We start from the raw sequence: 15917 nt of genomic DNA, 5'->3' as shown, positions 1-15917 counted from the left end.
GGTTATAGGGAGTTTTTTTTCTATTACTTTTGCTATTAGAGGGGAGAAAGTTTCAATCTGTTTAAGTTTCAAATATTTGGATGGAAGTAAAACATCTACTCTTTGTTGTACTGGGAGCCACTTGGTTTTGGAGAGGATAAGGCAGTGGTGTTTACTTACAGGACATGCAGTGATAAAGTGGCATATCTTGTTGTCCAGAGTTTGGAGGGTACTGGTGTTTTCAGGAAGGCCATATCCTACTTAGGCCAGGACTATTCCTTTGCGTATTGTAGATCTAGATGGGGTTGTAAAGTATGGAGATATTGTATTGATCCAGAACAGTTGAGGGTTAATTTTTCCTGTTTTCTCTATGTGGAGTTGAATGTTGAGGGTTTTGTCTGACCAAATTCTAAGGAACTGAAGGTAGAAGCATCTATTTTGTTGAGATCTATATGGAGGTATATGCCAGCTTTTAATGAGTACCAAATAGTATAGATTTTTTTTGTGGGGTTGAGAATTAGTTTATGATTTATTATCAATAGAGGGGAAGTAAATCCAACTGAGGCTGGTACTGCATTTCTTTGAGTTGTTGACTGAAACACTAGATGACCATGTTGTCACTGTACAATATAAGAAGTAGGTTAAGAATGTAAGATGGTAGCTTATTGCTAAATATAGATCATAGTGAAGGGTCAGAATGGATTCTTGTGGGACTCCTGTGCTTAAACTTCCTTCATTTGAGATTGGGGTTCCAATTTTTACTTTGAAGTGTCAGTCTGATAAGATGTTTGAACATTGTAGAGATACTGAGCTGATACCTTTTTCTAGTGGTTTGTTGGCTAGACAGTGGAGCCCTATTAGGTCAAATGCTTTATTTAGGTCTGTGATTAGAGCACTGGTGAAGTTATCTCTCTGTGTTTAGTATGTCTTTAGGTGTGGTCCAGAGAGTAATAGTGCTGCACCCAGGCCACAATCCACATTGCTTTTGTGAGAGCAGTCAATATTGATAGATGTATTTGGATAGCTGGTCATATAAGATTATTTTTCAATACTTTGTCCAGAATAGGGGGACTAAAGTTAACCAGGAAGTAGACAGTTTCAGAGGAGTTATGATGTTTTGGGTGTGGTTTAATTACATCAGTTTTACATATATGGGTCATCATTTTTGGTAAGGCATAAGTTGTATATGTGGATGACGGGTAAAGAAAGATGGTCTGTACAATGGAGAATAAAGCAAGACTCACAAAAATGAGGAGCAAAGCAAATGAAAACTTCCACAATCACCAAAGGTTACTCAAATGAGAAGGAGACGCCACAAGGAGCAAAAGACGTTAATACAGAAAGCAGTCCAGTTAAATACACAGCCACAATAAAACACCAATGTTAAATGCAAATACTTAAAATACACATTTTTGTTCATACATATGAACTTCAGACAAACAGCTATTCCATACAAAAACCTAGTTTAAATACAAACACATGCCCTATCAAAGGCTATAAAACTACCATAACTAATTACCTTAAAACCATTAACTCATTGCTGTCCATTATAACAAACACATTAAAATATGTAAAACCATATGTAACAGCTATTATAATGGAAATAAATAATGGTTAAAACCTGTAAAAGATATAGGTTAATATGTACATTATATTATAGATATAAAAACCACAGAGATATAACAATAACTAAAGCAAGCTTATCCTAATGTGAACATGAAAAGTAAAAGAAATATTAGTCAATGGATGTATAATAAATTAAATAAAATACCTTTTTATTCTTGTACTATATAGAGACCATATGAAATTACAGTCTAGCAGACCTCATTTTTAATACAGGGTCTAGGGAGACTTAGTCATTAAGACCTGGTGGTGTGCATGCTTCCAGCACTAGTTGCCAGAATAATTCTCTATATTCAATTTTTGTCTCACACTACCCTCCTCTATTATCCAATGGCACTTCCTCTAGGACAAAAAAGGTAAAACTGTCATTTATAGAAGTGGTAGTATGTTTATACAGAGCATTCTGTGGATCTTTCCTATGGATATCATATGTATGCTCATATATTCTTTTCTTAAGCATTCTTTCCATCTTCCCGATGTAGAATGAAGGACAGCATTTACATTCAGCCAAATATATAACCCCCTTACTTTCACAATTCAAACAACTTTTTCCATACAGAAATCTATCTCTGCTCCTGAGGTAGGTTTTCTCTCCATTTTTTAATATATACACATTGGGAGCACCTACCACATTTATATGTGCCTATTTTTCTATTTGTACTTCTCTTGTTTTAAGACACAAACAAACAAACTTATCTTGTTTTTCTGAGTGTCATTTTCTAAAACAAGGAGTGAGAAGGTCACTGAAAAAACAATCAGTAAAAACAAAAATGTTTTTTTTTTTTCTACTGAGCCAGTACCTTTTGGGACCAGTCAATCACACTAAAACTTCAAGTTAAAATTGAAGACCAAATTGGTTTAGAGATTGGACTTTACTCCTAGATGTCAAGGTTGTTTTCAGTACAAGTTTCAGTTTTCTGAAGTATTCCTGAGTTTTATTCTCATTTCTTCAGGTTTTACAGCTGATCCTTCATCAATCCCCAAATCCTTACACATCCCTTCCTGCTCAAGTTCCTTTATATCACACTCCAGTCCTAAACTATGTTCTTGGTACTGCAACTTTTCTGCTTTAAACATTGCTTTCGCACATTTATCAAGAACAAATGTCATTCATATATCATCTGAGGAGTTCCTATTAGCAGACCAAAGATGCATGTTTCCGAATGCGTCTTGGTCGAACTGAAACGGAAAAATATCGAAGCGGCATGTAAGCAAATTCTTTCCCTAGGAAAGAATTTGCTTGGCCACTTCAGTAGTTTGCCGTTTTCGGCACTTTAGTGTAGTCTCGGAGTTGGTATATTTAAGTAGGGGGGGTGGGGGCAAAGCCCCCCACTTAATGTCATATTTTAAAGTGTTTTTTTTTTCTTTTTTTTTTTGGAACAGCGAAAAAAAATCGGTGTTCTGACAGTTCGGTTCTGTGCGCTTACATGGGGTCGATTAATCACCGTTCGCTTACCTAAGCTTTTAGTGATCTAATATAGACCCCATCTGAGAATTTTTAACCACTTGTAATTACAACAGAGTCAAGTCATACACAAAAAAGTACATGAGAAATTTTTAAGCAAGTTTGTTTTCTGGAAGCCAAATTGTAACCAAGATGTAATCTGTTAAGTAAACAGCTTAATGGGTTATGGGTAAGACAAATCAACAGGGCTGACAAACAATCACCCTTTGAATTTTTATCCATGGGATAACTTGCCATTTGTCATGGCTTAATTGCAAAGTAGTTTGCCACTGTTCCATGATCACTGTAATGTAATTGAGCAATGTAGGACATATCTTAAACACCTGTAAGCATTCCTTTATGCATGAATGTAGAATTTTGTCAAATTATTTTTTGTAATCTGTCAATGCCATACTTAAAGTCTTCCCCTTTTTACAATTCTCCATTTTGGCTTTATTTAACAACAAATGATCCTTTGTTCCATGCGACTTTCTTTTACTACCTTTTTGTTCTATTGCCCTGATTCAGTTTTCTTCTAGATGAGTATAATCCATCTGCAATAATTCCAGTATACAGTTTGTAGACTGCCACAAGACAAATTAATGGTCTGTAGTTTTTAGGATGGCTTCCAGATTTATTCTTAAGGAGTACTGTTTTGCCTGTTGTTAAGCAGACTGGTGTCTGGGATGCGTACACAAGTAGTTCTTACTCAAGGCTAAATTTTTGCGTAAATGTGTGATGTTAATACTTTTAGCTAGACGTTAGATATTAAAGCTGGGCCTGTGGTTTTCCAATTTAGAGCTTTTCTTAATTTTTATGGATTCATAGATGATTACTCAGCTAAAGCCCCCCCCCGGGGGGGGGGGCTTTTCAAATCCTAACCAAGTTTCCCCAAAGAATAATGATATCATGTATCCAAATAGGACACTGAGGGCCAGACATTTATAGGCTAACTCTGTCCATAAGGGCATGGGTGCCAGGCCTGGTGCAAATTTCTTTTTCCCCATCCACTGGTCTAGGTTACACTTAAACTGGGTAATAGAAGTACTCAGCTTCACATGGATGGGAAGCCTGTTCCATAGGAAGGGTAGTTTGTGGGACAAATATCTGTCTTTCCAGCATATTTTGTTTAAGTCACAGACAAAATTCAGGCCTCTAGACCTTGTATTTCTGGTACCTTCTGACTTACAAATATGTAGGAAATTCATAAATGTGGGGTTTCTGGATGGCTTATAAGCCAGGCACAGATTGCCCCTCAGCAATTGGTAGGAGACTGAGTGGAGGGAAAGGGCTTTAAGGCACTCTACATAAGGCAGGTTTGTTACACCTCTATAAGGAACCTCTGAAGTTACTGCATATGCCTGGTAAGGTACATACCAAAGGGGACATTGTACTCTATGATTGGTCCGATAATGGCAGAGTACAGTGAGATAATGATCTCTTTGGAATTAGATACCATGCCCTTACTTATAAATTGCACATTATAAAAGGACGTCCTCACTACTGTGGCCACGTGGTGGTGAAAGGTAAGGCTGCTATCTATATGTGTAACTGGATACCTGACCACTGGGTTGACTCTTAGGGGTGTATCCACATAGTAATTAGCTGGGATGGTTGACTTCCCAAAGCTAACAATTATGCATTTCTTAGCATTGAGTTTAAAACCATGGCTTTGGCATCATTTGTTAGTCAAAGATAGAATTTTCTTGAAGAATGTTAGAGTTTGTAGGGGAGTAGTTGGTAACACCCAGCTTGCAGTCATCGGCAAACTCAGTTGGCCATAAACCTTCAGCTTTTGCTTCCATTTCAGAAAAATAGATGCCAAAAAGGAGTGGGGAAACTCAGTAGTGATGGACCTTTTGGTGTAGGTGGTCTTACCTATTTTGAACTCCTGTGTCTCCATCAGTTAGCTAGTCAGTGGGTGATAAAAAGGTTTAAACCTAAATTAGTGAGCTTGGCTATAATGCCTGAGTGGGTATAGTATCAAAACCTTGGTCAGGTCGAGGTAAGGTGTGTGCATAGTCTTACCTTCATCTAATGTTTTGATGAACCTCTCAAAAAAATAATTTCAGTTTCTGGGGCCATTACATCATCCCATCTCATATCCTGTACATTATCACTTACTGTTTTAATTTTTCTACCTATTCACCACCTTTGTTATATTCCACAGGGTCTTTGTCAATATTTTTTACAAACTGTGTCTACTTCTTCTTCTCGTGGTGGTGTTTCTATTCCTTTATTTCCTAGTTCTCTATAAACTTTTTCTGGTCATCAATGAATTCCTTACTTTGCACTTTTCCTTTACAATCATCAGCATATCTAAGTTTTTCAGCCTGTGCTGATAACTTTAGTTTATTATTTGCAATGCAGTACAACAGATCATAGTCTGTTAAACTGTGTGTTGCTTTTATCACCTCTCAGTATTTTCTTGGATCTGTTTCCTTCTCTACATTCCTTTAAAAGTGACACTTGTCATCTTAATTGCTTTATAGTTTTCGTTATCTGATGCTTCCGTTATGGCATTTTACCTCTTTCCTTTCTTTTTCTTCTTACTCTTTTTGTGGTAAGACTTTATCTGTTATTAGTTTTTTATTACACCATAATATATCCTAGTTACTTCTGTTAGATCACATGAATTTATCTTAATAGTCTTGATTACTGTGTTCATCTGTTTTATCAGACTTCTAATGTTGTGAGTCTTGCCTACTTTCTGTAATCAATTTCTTTTGTCACTCTTAATATGTCAACCCATCTATATTAGATCAAGCAACTCATCCCTTAGAGCATTTTCCTCTAAACTGAAGGCACATTTTTTGCTCTCTGGTTCGCTGTGGGTATTCTACGGAAAGTTCTAGAACATATTCCTGTAACAAATCCTCTTCAACTGCATCCTGCATAATCTGTTGCTCCTTCAAATAGGAACTCACTGGCCCATTATTCCACAATATTGCTTGCTTCAAACTTGCCACTGTTTCCTGCTACTTGCCTTGCTGTGCAACTCCAACTGAACTTTTGTACTGGTTTCCATAGCTTCATTCCGTTCCACCTGTTTCTCTTTATTCTGGTGACTCGTTTCATTATGCTGTGTCATTATCTGAGCTGGATTTTCTGTACTAACTCTTGCACTTCTCTTAACTTCTTCATTGCTATTCCTCTTTTCTTCTTTCCCGCTTTGTTTTTAATATAGAGAAATTTTCCATACCTGGGTGCTGTGGACTATTTCTCTTCAAATATCTTTGGTGCTGCTTTTTGTCTTTATTAGCTTTGCTTTCTCCTTTGCATAAATATTTTGCAACATATCAAATCTCTTTTTCTTTTCCATGTCCATATTTCTTCTGCAGATATCTCCAACGCCACCTATTTCTTCTTAACTTGGATGACCCATTGTTCCATCACACTGCGGCATAACCTGTGTTTGAGTTTCTACACTAAATCCTACACTCTATAGCCACTCCTTAACTTTAGTTTCTATGTGTTTAACTTACACCTTACTAATCTTCTGTTCTACATTCCCCCTTTGTGTTATTTTTTTTTGTATTATGAAATTTTCTATATGTGGGTGCTTTTGCCTGTATTTTTCTTCAGATATCTTTAGAGCTGCTTTTTTGTATGGATTCAGCTGGCTTTCTTATTTGCAGAAACACTAACATATCAGATTTCTTTTTCCTTCCCATATCGGTTTATTTTTTATACCTTTCAAAAATCTCTGGGTTTTGTTCTTTACATTTTCAGTTTCTCTATCACTTCTTTTTACAGGTGACAGTTTCTTTATCTATGCAATGTTTTTCATGGATCTGTTGTATTAACTAACACAAATTTGCATTTGAAACTTAACAGTCTTTCTTGTACAAGTATTTTCTTTCCTCTAATTTCTCTCAATCTTCTATCTGGAAATTATGAGCTTCTTGTAACAATACATAATTTTTATCTTATCCTCAATAGTCAGCTCAGTCATCTTTATCCCTCTTCATAGTCAGCTCAATCATTTTTATCCCTCTTTTTGGCCTGTCAGTTTTTGTGAGCTACTACTTCCTTCTACAACCAGGCGTACCCCCAACCTGGCTTATCCCCAATGTAGGAATGTGTCTAGGTCTTCAGGATCCTATGCTGTCATTTTTTTTCAGTCCTGGCACCAGTGGCAACTCCAGGATTGGGCACGTTTTATCCCAGGACTTGTACACCATGCTTTCGTTTTTATTTTTAACCTACCTTTCTCTCGGTCTGTGATATACCAGTGGCATCCTGGTGTGATTTTTGGGAAAACAGGATCCACCACCTGAAGGTATTCACCAAGACTTGAAGATGTCTTCGGTTCTAGCAACATTTCCCTCCTTTTCTTGCTGAATTCATCATCTCTCAAGTATGTACCTGTGGAGATGATTTCTGAAATAAAATAAAATGCATACTTAAACGTGCATCTTTATTTGGTGATTGCTAACCACGATCCAAGAGATTAGGACGGTCACGCCAAATTTCTGAACTACAATATGGGGCTTTGTATTACAACGGCCTGCGAGGTACTACACTAATACAAAGCCCAATGAGGATTGCCCCTGAAAATCGTGGAGAGTTAAGAAGTTCGTTTTAGAGTAACTGAAGATTCACACCCAAACTTGTACATGCCGTCGTCAAGCAACATGTTCTACCTTCGAGGGTTGTGCCATGAAAAAGCACTACCATCCAACATGCGAATTTGCTAGTTGACGTTTCTGATTCCCTCCATACATACAAATGGCCAAAGCTTTATTCTGACGCTTTGAGTGACGGAAAGTTTCCACCACGACAACTTCTGTTTGCATCTCTCCGAAGAACAACGCTTGACTGCCCGTGAGTGTTTTATAACCTGGCTGCTATATTATACACTTGTTAACATATAAAACACCTGTCCAATCACGAAGCATTTAACGTTCAAATAAGAACCTTTACTCAGTACAGGCACAACTAATACAGAAATTCATTCAGTCATCACCACAGACACAGTCGTCATAAATAGGGTTGCCACCTTTTCAAATGCCCAAAGTGGGACATTTTTTACACAAACGTCAGACTTTGCAAGGCAAAACAAACCCACGGCCACTACAAAGGACAGAACTTCACTTTTTGCCTAAACAAATGCTTATTATTGTAACATTTTAGCTGCTTATTCTGTTTCTTATAACATTTAGGTGTTTCAGAAACAGAATAACTGTTTTATGCAACTATTACTTTAAATATAGGACACATGTTTGTCCTAATATCTCATGACATTTACCATCTTTTCAATTTTTATGCAGGACACAACTGCCCAAAGAGGGACTGTCCCTCGCAAAGTGAGACAGGTGGTAACCCTAGTCATAAATACAAAAACAACTGATTCATCACCACCACTAGCAGCACGCTTACAGACGCATCTTACTCCCACTTCCAATGTCCTTACTTCGCAAGCGCAGTAAGCGACTTCAACAACTCTGACAAGTTGTAAACGATACGCCGGAAAAGGAAATGAATGCATTGCTCCAAAACAACGTGAATGACTTAGACGGAGGCGGAAGTAATTGGGGATTCCGAGAGTAAAACTTTTTGAAGTTTGGATCTTGTGAAGTTGAACTTTAGGGGAGAAAAATCATGTTGCGGAAGTAAGGTTTGTTTGTGTAAGAAGTAGAAAGGTTTAGGAGATGACGGAACAGGCAAGTGTGCGGGTGTGTAAATGATTCGCATGACGGATGTAGTTTTATGGGGGACTGAAGTTTGAAAATCATTCTCTCAGTGGTGCTATGTTATTGTGTTAGAAAGAGCTCTGTTGGCAGTCCTTTTGTGCGTATGTGTTCACTTAGCTTATTCTTTCAGTGCCTTATCAAAACTTGTACGTTTCCTTGCAGAAGTAAACGTCTTGTTGTGCACTCGTACCAAAGTTTTTGTCCTTAAAAGTGGAAAGTTGAGAAAATATGCAAGATATGAGATGATCGTCATGCTGTGGAGCTGTAAGTAAAGTTTACTGTTTTTCTTTCCTTTGAAAACCTGAATTGATTAGGTAGCAGAAACTGATGTGATGTCTTGGAGTTGTTTGGTGATACTTTTTGCTTTGTTAAATTCTGGCCTTTGTTTATTTTCATTTGTTGATTTGGGAAGCCCGACTGGGTGTAGAACCTCTTTTCAGTGGAGGCCTAGGGAGAAAAAATCTGTTGATGCAGTGTAATGTAAGTCACACTGTAAATCAACACATATAAATTAAATATTAGTGTTTTCTTTGAAAGTGTATTTTTAGTAAGGAGTATATATTAGTATATTGAATTGGTTTGTGTTGTATGAACACATAGTGAATAACATTGTAGATCCACCCTGCTACAATCCCAGTATTGTATACAAGCATTTGTAGTGGGCAGCTGTAAACGTGGATATAGGTTCATAGGTTCATACTAGGCTATCTGCCCTAAGGCATTTATAAGCCTAGCCCAAATTTTTGTGGCTTACGCCACCCCTTATATGAAAAATACTGTGTCCATTAGTTTGTTGTGCCTCTGTCCAGCAGTGACACAGAGATGTTTCCCGAAACCTACGATCTCCCATCCACAGGTCTAGATTTCTCTTGAACAGAGTCAGTGAGGTGCTCTGCCTCACATGGACTGGGATTTTATTCCACAGCATAGGGAGTCTCTGAGTGATAAATCTATCCCTCCAGCACGTCCTATTTATATCCGTGCTAAGGTTTAAGTCGCTTGCTCTAGTGGTTTTGGTGGATTTGGATTTTTTGAGGTGGAGCATGTCCATTAATTCCGGGTTGGACATGGCCTTGTATGTCAGGCACATGTCACCTCTGAGCAGACGGTATGCGACTGAATAGAGCTGGAGTTTCTTCAATCTGGCAGCATACATCTGTCCTATGCTGCCCGACTGAAAGAACTCCAGCTCTATTCAGTCGCTTACCGCTTGCTCAGAGGTGACCTTGCCTAACATACAAGGCCATGTCAAACCCAGATTTGATGAATATGCTTCACCTCAAAAATCTAGATCCGTCAGAGCCGCAGGCGGAGACTTAAACCTCGACACGCTATTAATAGGACGTGCTGAGGGATAGATTTATCACCCAAAGACTCTATGCTGTGGAATAAAATCCCATATGTGAGGCAGAGCACCGCTGGCCTGTTCAAGAGAAATTTTGACCAATGGATGGGAGATCGCAGATATACCCCAGGGATTACCTCAGTGTCACTGCTCGACAGAGGCACAGCAAAATAATGGGTATAGTTCCCCATACTAAAGGGGTGGCGTAAGCCACAAAACTATGGGCTAGGCTTGTAAATGCCCTCGGGCAGATAGCCTAGTATGAACCTATGAACCTATATGACAGATTTTGGAGTCCCTTTATCCTTTTGGTGAGGAACTTTTGGGGTCTCTCCAATTGCTGCAGATGTCGGGTGAGATACATCCCGAATGGGGCATTGTACTCGATCATTGGTCTGATAAGTGAAGAGTACAGGGGAACAATGACCTCACTAGATCTGGATGTGAATCCCTTCATGATCAGGTGGGCAATGTAGAAGGTCTTTCTAACCACTTTAGCAACGTGAGTGTCAAAAGAAAGGCCACTGTCAACCTGGGTCCCCAGGTCCCTGATAACCTCTTCTGTGATTAGCGGATTGCCACCTATATGGTAGCTTGGGGTTACCTTGTTTTTCCCGAAGGGTATGACTATACATTTTTTGGCGTTTAACTTCAGGCCATGGCTCTGGCACCAGCTATCTGTTTCCGTGAGTCCCTTCTGAAGGATATCCGTGTCCGATGCACTTTCCACTATGGCGCCCAGTTTGCAGTCGTCTGCAAACTTTGTCAGCCAAAGTCCTCCCATGTTGGCCTGTACTTCTGAGAAGTAGATGCCAAACAATAGGTGGCCAAGGACCGAGCCCTGTGGGACACCACTTGTGACCGGCTTGGAGTCTGACATAGCGCCAGCAACTCTAACCCTGTGGGTTCTGTCCTTAAGCCAGTTTGCAACCCATCTTGTGACATATGGGTTTACATTTAAGCTGGTAAGTTTTTCTACAATACCCGAGTGGGGTATTGTGTCGAAAGCCTTGCAAGGTCAAGGTAGGCTGTATGGACTGCCTTTCCTCATCAATGGCCTTGGTGACTGTTTCAAGAAGTCGACCAAGTTCAAAAGGCATGATCTTCCCTTGACAAAGCCAAACTGGGTCGGGTCCAATGTCTGCAAGTCCCCTATATCTTTGTTTATGAGCTCCATTATGATCCTCTCCATAGCTTTGCAGACTAGACTTGTTAAGCTTATGGGGCGGTAATTACCAGGGTCCGTGAGGCGCCGCCTTTGTGGAGTGGGACCACAGTTGCCGTCGCCACTCCTTGGGCACGTATCCTGTGGTAAGGCTGAGATTAAACAGCTGCCTTATGTGCGGGTTTAATTCCTCATTTAGCTCGTGTAGCACACAGCCGGGGACACCATCCGTCCCATTGATGCTGTGTTTTTAGCTTTAGAGAGAGCAGCTTTCACCTGCGCATTTGAGATGTCCGGGAGGCTACACTGGCTGGGATAGTTATCTCTCCTTTAGGGGAGAGGGGTGAAGTTTGCACTGAACCTGTCTGCCAGTATGTTGGCAATGTCTGTGGGTTCAGTGATTTTGTATCATTTTGGACTAATTCTGAGCATATGTGGGAGTTTCCACCCAGGTTCCTAACATAGCTGAAAAGGCCTTATGATTGTCCTTTGAATCCATGGCAGTTTTTCTCTCAAAATTGGCCTTAGTTGATTTTATGAGTGCTCGTATTTTTTTTACTAATAATGATCAGGGGTGACTTCCCTTTTATGGATTTTGTTCTATCATGTAATAGCTTTCTCCTCTTATTGTAAAGTTTGTTAATGGCTGGGGTCCACCAGACTGGACGTTTGCCCTTTGTGGAAAGAGTCTTGGTTTTATTTGGGATTGCCTGATCCATGCAGTCCTGGAGGTGTTCATAGAAGGCATTTGTAAGGGCTTCCGCAGCTTGGGTTGTGGTTTCCACTGGCTCAGGGGCTTTGAAGGATACCGCACCAGTCTTGAGTAGTGTGAAGTTTGCTTTAGAGAAGTTCTTCACTATGGTCTTTTTTGTTTGGGGTCGGGGCGGGATGTGGATTTCCAGTGAGATTAGTTTATGATCAGATCTCACCAATGAGGGATATACTTCCGGTGTGGAGCATTTTGTCCCCATGCTTGTGACAATGAGATCTAGTATATTTTCTCCTCTCGTGGGAACAGTGACTAGCTGTTCCATGGCATTTGAATTTATGAACTCCAGGAACCGTTGGGCTAGAAAGTTAGGGCTTGAGTAATGTTCCCAGTCTATATTCGGGTAGTTGAAGTCACCCAATATGATGGTGTTTGAGATACATTTATACCTCCAGTGTCTTCAGGAAGGCTGTGTGGGGTTCCTGAGTTTGAGAGGGTGGCCTGTAGCATGCTACAATTTGTAGAGCAGTTTTGCCTATGGTTAGTTGCACCTGGATGGTTTCCAAGCTTACTGCGTTGCCACCAACCTGGAGGTGTGGGTATCTTTATGAATATGGATACACCCTCCTTTTGTGGTGTGGTCCGGGTTTTGGGGCCGGAACGCATGATATGAGGTAAAACCTAATAGTGCCGGGTGCTCTCAGGAGCCTTGAACCAGGTTTCAGTTACAGCACAGACATCGATGTTCTCCATACTGAGAAGGGCCTCGAGTGCGTGCATTTTGAGATTTAGACTTCTGGCATTGAGCAGCATTACCCTCAGTTTCTTCCCATTTTTGTTTTCTAGGGTGGTAGGTTTAGAATTTGAGCCTTGCCTAAAAAGGCAGTATGGGGTGGCAAGAGCCTTAGCCAATATCCGGAATCCCAGGGTGACAGGTGCAAGCCGTCCCTTGAAGCAGCGTGGCTTGTTAAGCATGTCATCCCAGGCAGACAGACACTGGATCCCCTTTGAATGACACCAGACATTAAGCCAATTGTTAAAGCTGATCATCTTGTCTCTATATTGTGGCATCATTCTTGGTGAAGGAAGGATACTGCTCAGGGTTAGGGTCATACCTGCCTGGGCTACATAATCAGAGAGCTCCTCTGCCTCTTTTCATGTAGTCCAGGCTGGTACATCTCAGCTCGCTCTCCCCAGCATGGACTATGTCTGTGTCATATTTGTACTTGCCGCTGAGTGACCCGAGTGCTTGTGTTATGTGGCGGATTCTAGCCCGATAGGCAGCTTACTGTGACCCTCTCCTTGTTCAGCCTGGTGAGTGGGACGCCAGTGTGTCTGACTATGGAGTCACCTATGACAAGTATGTTTGGTGTTGTATTTGGCCTTAAGGGCTGTGACTGCTTTGCACACTGCTTTTGTGGTTTATGTGTTGCTTGTGGGGTGTCTTGAGGTAGCAGTTGTTTGGGTGTCTGCTTTGGAGGCCTCTGCTGTTTAGGTAAATTTTTACTCAGAGCCTCCGAGTATGTCTTTGTGTGTTTATGTGTTTGATTCAGTGGAGTGGTAGCATTATGTGAGGCTGGTTTTGTGGTGTGTGTAGTTGCCTTCTCCTCCTGTCTGGTCTTGCCAGTCCTGAGTTGAGAGAGCTCAGCCTCCAGTTTGGCTAAATAGCTGCATCTCGCAAGTATTTGTGTTATGTGGGAGGAGGAGAGGGTTGTCTGTGTACATGAGGCAGTTATAACATTGCCTCAAGATTCCCAGATTCACCAGCTGGACCAGAGAGGCGATTGACAACTGACCTTTGGACATGCTAGAATAATATTGGGAAATCCTTAATTGAAAACAAGGGCCAGTGGGGAGTGAGGGTGTAGTGCTTTTAATTTTTAGTGCTGACTTTTATATAATTGCTTTAGTGAGCAAGTGCCAGGTAACTTGAGTGCAATGTGTTACAAGTAACTAAATGCAAAAATGACAAACAGTAACTTTCTTTCAAGTGAAACAAGGAAATAAGTACAGTAAGCAATGCAGATATCACTAGTGATCCACAGAAGCGCTGAGAAGTTGCGTATTAGGTGGAATTAGCTTCCAGGGAAATAACAAGCAAACAAACAACAAGCATATAAACAAAGCTAGATTCAGCAGGCCTGGATCTAGTCTATGCTAGAGCAAACAAGGTGTACCAATTTCAGTAAGATACAGTTCAAATATTCAGGCACTATAAACCTTTAACCAGAAATTCCCAGCTCAGAAGGGCAGAGTCCAGCCTCTTCTCCCACAAGAGTGCAGACCACGAACCTTCTTAATGTAAAATAATTGGCCTGAAGCCCAAGTGCTTAAACCAGAACTAATACACTTGGACACTGGGCTCTCAATCAGCAGTTCCCAACTTAGAAGGATGAAAGCTACCTGTCCTGCCACCACAGTGCTTGCCACAAACCTTCCTAATGTAAACAACTGGTCTGAAGCCCAAGTGCTTAATCCAAAAGACTTAGAATGATAGCTACACTTTAATCAAGTTACAACCAAGCAGTAATAAATACCATTGAATACTTTAGAGAATGTCTGGATTAGTGCTCAAGTTACACAAACAAAGCTAGATCCAGCAGGCCCGAATCCAGTCTATGCCACAGCAAACAAGGCGCACCAACTTCAGTAAGAAACAGTTCAGATATGCATGCACTATAAGCCTTTAACCAGAAATTCCCTGCTCAGAAGGGCAGAGTCCAGCCTCTCCTCCCACAAGAGTGCAGACCACGAACCCTCTTAATGTAAAATAACTGGCTTGAAAGCCCAAGTGCTTAAACCAGAATTAATACACTTTTAGAATAACAGACACTGAGCCCTCAATCAGCAGTTCTCAACCTAGAAGGATGTAAGCTACCTGTTCTGCCACAACAGTGCAGACCACAAACCCTCTCAGTGCAAAACAACTAACTGGTCCGAAGCCCAAGTGTTTAAACCAAAAGGCTTAGAATGAGTTACACCAAGCAGTAATAAATACAATTGAGTATTTTAAGATGATGCAAAAGTAAAATGAAGTAGGTAGAAACACAAGTACAGTAAAAGCAGATGAAATTTTTTTTTTTTTTTTATCTGAACAAGTGCTGAGATCAAAGAAACAGATTTGAGTGCTGAAACTAGAAAACTGGCTAGTTATAAGAAAAAAACAAGCTAGAAGGCTTCCCTCAAACAGAAGGGCTTGGGGGCTCAGAAGCCTACAAATAGTCTATACCACTTAACAAGAAAGGCAGGAAATAAGCTTAATTTTTTTTTTTTCTGTTTCCCAGATGCTCTCTTTGTACACAGTAGGAGTGCCTGAAATCAGAATATGATCTCACTGCACTCAGTTGAGTGAGCAAATGAGATGGGCCCAGAGGCAGGCTGAGGGGCAGGCAGTTTCAATGCCACTAAGATTAACACCAAAACAAAAACAGGGAGGGTGGGTGGGAATAACTGAAGAGCAGAATAACTTCAGTTAAATATTCCTTCAACACTCCTTCATACACAGTTTAAATCAAATTAAATACTGTATTTTTTAAAAAAAGTGCAGATAAAGGTACTTAAATTCTCTTATACGTCCAGTTGAATATAACCAAGTTCTTAGCTGGCCAAAGCTGAGGTTTCAAAGCAGGAATTATTTCACAATGCACCAGTTGAATATGCAAGGACAGGAAATCAAAGAATGTGGCTACCCCCACACCTGTAATTACTAGCAAATAACAAAATTCAGCCAACACAAGCTTCAGTTCAAGTTACTGAAGAGCAGAATAACTTCAGTTAAATATTCCTTCAACACTCCTTCATACACAGTTTAAATCAAATTAAATTTCTAACACATTTAATACAATCATATTCCCAAACAAAATACAGTACCTATATGCAGGAGTAAACCTTTAGGTACTGTATTTTGTGTTAGACTAGTTAATATGATTGTATTAAAATAATGTACTTGTTTGGGT

At 40.1% G+C, this 15917-nt stretch overlaps 1 protein-coding gene across 3 annotated transcripts in view; it reads left to right on the top strand.

Annotated features, from left to right (window-relative positions):
- The first annotated feature begins 8529 nt into the window (after positions 1 to 8529).
- Positions 8530 to 15917, top strand: part of LOC122811052 (ETS translocation variant 3-like) — a 282749-nt gene continuing 275361 nt past the window's right edge. The window contains exons 1-2 of one of the 3 annotated variants that reach the window (XM_044082597.1): positions 8530 to 8666; positions 8905 to 9006. The gene's annotated coding sequence lies outside the window, so the exon portion shown is untranslated. The remainder of the gene's footprint in view (positions 8667 to 8904; positions 9007 to 15917) is intronic. The other 2 variants (XM_044082595.1, XM_044082598.1) reach the window with 2 other exon arrangements.

The sequence above is a fragment of the Protopterus annectens genome, chromosome 9.part0 (assembly GCF_019279795.1).
Source record: "Protopterus annectens isolate FY-2018-M chromosome 9.part0, PAN1.0, whole genome shotgun sequence".
NCBI lineage: Eukaryota > Metazoa > Chordata > Ceratodontiformes > Protopteridae > Protopterus > Protopterus annectens.
This window is presented reverse-complemented; position numbering and strand designations above follow the sequence as displayed.